Source organism: Empidonax traillii, unplaced genomic scaffold (genome assembly GCF_003031625.1).
Source record: "Empidonax traillii isolate 1590-97213 ecotype Southwest subspecies unplaced genomic scaffold, ASM303162v1 scaffold455:size476776, whole genome shotgun sequence".
In the NCBI taxonomy this organism is placed as follows: domain Eukaryota; kingdom Metazoa; phylum Chordata; class Aves; order Passeriformes; family Tyrannidae; genus Empidonax; species Empidonax traillii.
The window spans coordinates 256,716-264,440 of NW_020955648.1; positions in this window are offsets into that span (position 1 = coordinate 256,716).

Here is a 7,725-nt window from a genome sequence, read left to right on the forward strand (position 1 = left end):
TGCTGTCAGTGGCGTTAGAAACTCAGACTCTTTCCTAAATTGGGCATTTTTGACTCTTCCATGGCTTTATCTCAAAAAAAAAAAATTATGTTAACAGCATGTAAATTATTTTAACTATGCTGTAATAGCACTTTGAGGATCAGGGGAAGCTGCTGTGTAGGGGTGTCTATTTTAAGTCCGAGGATGGTTACAAAGGAGCCCCCGCTGTGACGGGGGGAAAGGTACTCTCCCCACAGGACACTTCATGCATCATTACATCAGGAAATGAAAGGTAATGATGGAGATTACACAGGGATCTCCCTCTTCATTTCCCTGATAAAGTACAAGAGCCTCTTTGAAGGAGTTCAAAAGGCAGGCACACAGAACTGCAGCAGGTACCAGCCCTTACTTCTGAAGAGTTGACTTCAGAGCTTGCTTAAATAGATGAGAAAATAACAGTTTATTATTAGTTTTATCGAGCTCCAGCTCCCTCATCTGCAAAGCCTTCCAAGGCTCCATCCCTGCTCCTATTCGATCAGCATAGTATTGTGTGTGAGTGGTGTGGAGCTGCGCCATCATTTCAGAGAGCAGTTTGACATCCTCTCAGCACGTCAGCAAGGAGGAAAACACTGCCAAGGGCTTTGGTGGATCATGTTCACCATGGAGGGGAGGGCTTAAACCCCCGTGGGACCTACTCTGGCGAGGGAGGTGTGCACCTGCTGTCACCTGTAGTCACCAGGGACAGTTTCCACTGGTCCTTCCAAGTCAATTTAGACCTCCCAGGGTTTTGCTCAGACACTGCACCGAGAGGGTCTTGCTCTTCTCTTGAGAGTAAAACCACACTGGGGAACAGCCCTGGGGCTCTGCAGCATCTGATCCAGCTCCCAGGTCACCCTGCCCCTCAGGGGCTTTGTGCTGACAGAAACTGCAGCAGCAGGAGGGCTGGAGACAGAGAAGGAGCGTCTGTCTGTCTGTCGAAGGGTAAAGGAGCCCCTTTCCCTCAGAGACGTTGGAATAAAGATGTTGCTATTTTTAGAATGGCACCAGGAGAAAAGCAAAGATGAACTTGTTGTATTTCTGATGAATTCTGGTCTGTTTGGGAAGTGTTTGCAAGAACAAACACTGGGAATCTCAGAAATGTTTAGTGTTTCTAGTTATATACACGGGTTTTGGAGGGATGAGCATTAAAAAACAAACCTTGGGCTTTTTAATGTGGTGACTTTGTCGAGCAGGTAACTGACAGCACAAAATCAATAAGAAAAGGGACCAAAAGTGATACACCTCATTTAGGCAGCAAAGGGTCTTCTCTTGTTTTATCCAAAACAAACCATTGTTAAACCAGTAGTTAGTTATTCCACCAACCTCTCATTTAATCTTCTAGGAGCACAAAAAATTTCAATTTCTCTGTGAGGCTGTTCTAGCCATACACAGCACTTGGGATTTCTGTGTTTATAAAACAGAGCCCATCTCTCTTTGAAATTGCTTTGGCTCTTGAGCTGCTATCCAAGCAATCTGTTCCTCAGCAGTCAAACAAGCACATATTTTACAGCCAGTGAAATATATTTCTTTTTAAAAGGTTACAGAAAACATTTTCTAGACATTTATTCATTTTTTTCCTAAACAATAAAAGAGAGGCAATGATTCATATTACCTCTCTATTCCAGTTATTTCAATAAAATTGTTAACAAGGCTTACAGGTGACCTTCATATTTTAAACTGAAATTTGATCTTTACGCAGCTTTCTATTATAACACTTTCTATAAAAGTATTTTATGTTAGGTGCCGAAAATAATGAAAGCTATGAGAAGAGGGATAGTTAAAAAGCCTTCATGAATGAGAAGAGAGAACCTGGTGATACATTTGTGTAAAATAATGAACAGTACAGAACAGGCCAGGCAAGCGTTCCCATTTCTTCTTTACTGCTGATAAAGGAAAGGGGAGAGCTTTTGAAAGTGGAAATTCTAATTTCGTTCAGATTTGGAAAGTGAAATGGAAACGTAACCGTTCAAAGATCACAGGGAGAAATACCTCCAGCTTTAATGCCAGATGATCATAGAGCAGCATAGGATGTCAAAGTATTCAAAACCCATTAGAACTTCCCATGCATAATGCACCCATCTAGAAAACTGTGTCAGGATTAAGAAAAAAAAAAAAAAAAAAGGAGCTAAACATCTTCTGTTTAAAGAATAAACTCACCACTGTCTAAAGGACTAGGAAGAGTTCCCCGAGGCCCTTTGTCACTGTAAGAGTCTATTAGAGAGGACTGAATACAGTGCTGGTGGCTATTAAAGGTGAAGTCTTGACAAAGTCTTGACAAAGTCTGGCACTCTATATGGTCCTGAATATGTTTTCTTTAACTTCATTTTGTTCCCCAGGAACATCAGGAATAATGTGGCATTGTCCCTGGTTTAGCTGGAGCTCTCCCCCGTGAGCCAGAAAAATGCCTCAAGAAACAGATTCTGAGTTTTCTCCCACTGTCTGTAAGTTGTGTTCACTATTTGCTTGTACAAACCCCAGTGGAGGCCTGAGATGCTCCATAGTCTGTCTGTGGCACACTCACAACATTTTCCTGAAACCACTGCTTCCCACTCCCTGTTTGAATGACGAGAAAAACTAAAGAGATTAAAAAGAATACCTGAAGGTGGATATCTCATAAACCCAGTGGAGTCACTCAGTGTTCTATATATTTGAAATCTGATCCCCTCTCTGTCAGCTTGGGGCTGGGGAGGGGGTAAGATTGCTCAGGAAGACTGAACCTCACCATCTCCCAGCAGTGCTGGTCCTCACCCCTGCCTGATTAAAGCTTCCTCAGAAAGCCTGACAGAAATTATGGATACATTTTTCACTCCAGTGTGGACAAACAGCAAAGGGCAACACAGTGTCAGGAGTGAGAGCAAGAGCCAACAGCTTCTCTCCTGGCCCAGCACAGCTGGTCACCTCAATAAACTGGGTGGGAGCCAGCAGAGTCTTCTCAAAGCTGAGGTGGGAGTGCAAAAAGAGCTCCCTCAGGACCTGGAATCCATGATAAATTCCATTAATTTCTGGTCCCTAATCATCGAGACTGTGATTTCAATCTTGCCTCCTACGAGATAATTAAATCCATATTTTTTAAGAGAGAGCCACCAGAACAAGCCACTCCTTGCACTCACATCTTCCCCTGGAGATACAATGAACAACAGGAGAGATGTGAATCACTCGGTGCTACATTGGAAAGAGCTCAGATACCACCACAGCTGTCTGGGATATGTGGAACACACAGGTCCCTCCAGAGTTTTGTTCATTCTCCTGCTCTGCAGTGTGTGTGAAAACAAGGAGGCTCAGGTGTGCTGCCCCATGTCATGCCTGAGTATGTCTGGGATGCTGACAGCATTGCATCACTGCTGGACTGCTGAAATCCTCCAGCTTCCCCTGCAGTGGGAGCTGCTGGCTTACACCGCACTGCTGCTCTGGGACAAGTGCTGAAATGCCACCCCAGCAAGGAGGCACTTTGCTTGAAAACAAAATCCAGCTCCACCCGCCAAGTATAAAAGTTGCAATCCTGGTCTCGGATGTTAATCTCGTTTCAAGCAGAGCAACTGAGTGGAGAATTGAGTACCCTGACAGTTCCTGTTTTTCACTGACATTCAGAATAACTGCATCTCCTGGTGTTTTGAGCAGCATAATGCCATTACTGAGCACAATGCTGCTAATCTCGTCTCCACTCTTTCCTCTGAAGGGGAAAACATCAAAGCTTTAACATTTGCACCTCCTACCTGGTATCTATCTACTGTCTCTCTCCTCTTCCGCCCTGTTCCCTCGTCCATTCTGAGCTGAAATCCTTGCCTTATCACATTCAGCAGTTGTCTGTTGATTGCAAGAATTAAAAGAACTTGGAGCTGTGTCTTGGCTTGTACAACAGCATTTCTAAATGTCTGCATGTCTCTGGCAAGCAGACTCGGTGCCAGGGTCTCTTTTCATATAATACCTCAGAGTGACTTGGCATATTCATCACTGTGGAGGGTCCCTGAACAGACCCGTAGCAGCACAGTTTGCATGCAGAGACACAGTCAAGCTGCCTCCAGCCTTCAGAGCTCCACTGTCTTAGAGAGGTTTTGTGGAATGTAAAGTAGGATGACACCCAGGAATGAAGTCACATCCCCATGCTTCCTTCTAGCAAGTGCTGACTTGTTTCTACAGTACCCTTCGATAATACACAGATGGAAAGTCCCAGCCCAAATCATTTCCTTCTCACATGGTAGGGCTGCACCTGTTTGTTAACGCCAAAAGTATCTTACTCTTATTTATTAGAACAATTACCCAGAATAGAAGGGATGAGCATTGTGCTAACCATGAAACTCAACAATCCCTGGCTGTTACAGACATCCAAGAGCCAGTTTATTAACCCAGCAGGTTGAGCTACCCCAATGCCTGGTTTTGAGTGGGCACAGAGAAAGGTGTGCATGCAAGGAAGGAGATTATTCATTTATTTCTCCTTAGACCGTGCAGGGTGCCAGAAATATCAGAACACATGGGGGCATGACCAGACCTGATGAGAGCGCTGTAACAAAGGGGAAATATGTGCTGAGAAACAGAGAGCAGCTGCTCATTCATGTGTGGAATGGCCCCATAAGGATCCAAGGGGAATCCGTGACTTGAAATAGAACTTGAAGAGACAAAACAGCCACGAGTGCACTGGTGGGATTCTTCCCCAGCCCTTCCATTTGCAGGACACCCATGTGGTTGGTGCCATGACCATTACTGCTTGTTAATGATAAGTCTCACCAAGAGCTCAGACTCGTGATTTGTCTTTAATAGGGAAGAAGTAGGTTAAAAATTCCAGAGGGGGCCCACATAGGAGCATCTAAGGAAAAAGGGGCTACTACCATGCACGTAAGAAATTACATCTTTTGGGGTGTCCTGTGGTGAAGGGTAACTTTAAGATATAGTTTCCTAGAAAAACAATTACCCTTGTGCCCCCTGGCTCCAAAATCCACTAAGTGCCAGTGGGGGTAGAAAGCCCCACTGAGCTGTTAAACCACTTGATGAATTTCAACAAAATTCATCAGAGGGGTCAAGATCTCCGTGATGATGTGTTTGAAAAGTTTTGTGCAAGAACCCAGCAGGTAGAGAGTTGTGTGAGCTGCCAAATTATCAGACACCTGAGAGGCAGGCAGCAGGCAGAAGGCCATGAGGAAAACTGGCTCTCCTCATTCTGTGTTCCGTTGAACTACTTGCAAATATATTTGCCATGGAATGCAGCTCACCTTCCAAAAGGAGCAGTTCAAAGACTTTTCAGGAAAGACTCCAATCTCTGAGGAACATGAGCCACTTTGAGACCCTTGAACACAGGACTCACAAGTGTGTGGAAGAATAATTTTGTTTAAAAAAAAAAAAAGAAAAATAAATGTCTCCACTAATATTTGATGCAATGTGGATCACAAATTACTGAAGACATGACCTGATCATAAAAGTCATGACAGGAGGTTGCTTTCTAGCTTCCTAATCTGGCTGTGATGGCTCTTCTGCCTGGGAGGTCACCTCTGCACTGCTCCTAAATTTACTTTTCTGCCTTACTGCTTGCCAGGGTATGTGCACAACGTTGTAAATTTACCCTGCACCCAGAGTACCCCATCCTCCTCTTCAGGCTGTTCACAGATGCTGCAGCCCAGAGCTTGTCCTCTTCCAAAGTGGTTTCAGCAGAGGAAGCTCCTTCCTTGCACATCTTAGCGATCCTCAGGGAGGGAAGCACAAGACAACAATAAAAACTGTCTAAATACTGCTTATTTTTAATTAGCTTCCTTGGAACAGAAAACAACCATGTTGATATTTCTTTAGAATCGTTCTTGTCCAAACAACTCAGAGATGCTTACGAGCAGTGGAGCAAAGCCTGCGCTCGTCCTGCCGTTGATATTCGTACTCCACATTGAAAGCAGTAGATGCTGCCAAAGAATTGCAGGCACTGTCACCATTAAAAACCCTCCCACACCTGGATTCAGAAATCATTACTTACGTTTTGAGAGTCTGGGATAAATATTTACCCCTGAGAATTCAAAATTTGCTTTTCTCTGAGTATTTAACAGCACTTTCCAAGTGAAGTCTGCCTCCTCAATACACAACTGATGACAACACAATTACTGTAGCATGTGTTCAATGACAATGCTTTTTGCTGCAGCAGCACTGTTCAGCTGGCACAGAGGACGTGTTTTACAAGCCTCTGGGTGCTGCACTTGTCCTGTGTCACACAAATTAAAGTTTGCCTGAGCACAGGGTACCAGGGACAGTGAGAAGTGAGCACTGCCCCTGTTGCTGATCTGCTGGCAGAGCTGTTTGCTCAGGCACCTCAGTGGGGCTGCAGACTGAGACCTCTTCCAACAGTGCCACTGGATCCAAAAGTGGAGGTCCAGCCACAGCCTGAAGGTTTCTTGGGCCTGTTTGTAAATGAAAGGGGGTAAACAAGTGACTGTTGTGCTCACAGCAGCAATGGGGAGGGCAGAAAGGTGCCAGCCAGCACAAGAAATAGTCCTGAGGTTGACTCAAAAAGAGACAATTTATGAGGCACCATGTTGCTGGGGAAAGGCAAGTTTGGACACTATGATTGTGGCCTCCTGTCACTTGTGTCCCTGTGTCCTGGAGAACAGGATAGCAGGCATGGTCATACTGTGAATATACCCAGAGCTGCACACACAAGGCAACGCCCACAAGGTGAAAAACCCCATGTGACTGATGCAACTTGTAAGGAACTTTTACCTCATAATTGTTTTCACCTGCGAGGGCTTGAACAATGCTGCAGTGCTGCTGCTTTTACTCGTGCAGAAACAGCCCTGGATGAGTCAGAACATGGAAATAGCTCTGCTGACAGCGAAACAAAGACCCTGGTCTCCTGCCATGGTGTAGAGGCAGTCACTGTGTTTGGAAAAGAGCAGTTCCAATTATGCATTCCAGTATACAGAGTGATTGCTCAGAGAACCTAACACTTCTGCAGAACCTTGTTACCCCCTTCAGCCCTTTTGTTCCCTGCAAAACTTCCTTCCAAAGACACTTCCTCTCCTTTCCCTCGTTCAGAGTGCTTGCAGGGCTTTTTCCCTACTCTCTGCTTAAATGTGTTAATCCGCTTGTTTTATTTCTCCTCCTTTTCTACCCAGTACACACCGGGAATGACAAAATTGGATATAACTTGAACGACAAACACGGCACTCTGGGCAGGACTTGATGATGGGTTTCTTGAACTGCTTGGCACATCTCCATTGCCAAATGCAGGACAAGCAGCACGTGTGGTTGCACTTGGAAAGGATCCCAAACCTCCTCCCCGAGGCTGATGGTTTCTCATACACAACTTCCATGCAGATGCATGGACAGTTCCAATTGGTTCTTGCCATTCCAGTTTTGCTGTCTGAGCTTTACTTAACTGGTTCCTGCAGGGTTGGCTCGGAGAATTGAGATCTGCCCTTTGAAACCACTGGATTCTTATATCCAAGCAAGGGAAGAGAAATGGGATTTCACACAGCAGAGTTGTCAGTAACAAAACTGGACCAAAAATGCTGAACCACTGCATAAATGCACTATCTGGGTTCCACTGACACAACCATCTGCTGAGCTCAGCCTTGGAGATTGGCTCTCAGCAACTGAAGCCCTAAGTTATTATTTTAATAGCCATGTCTGAATTCTTGTCTGAAGTCAACAGCCATTGCAAAAGGCAAGTCAAACTTTACTGTGGCCTGGTCACGTGGGTTTGTTGTCCCTGTGAGCACACTCACCAAGCCCTCAGGT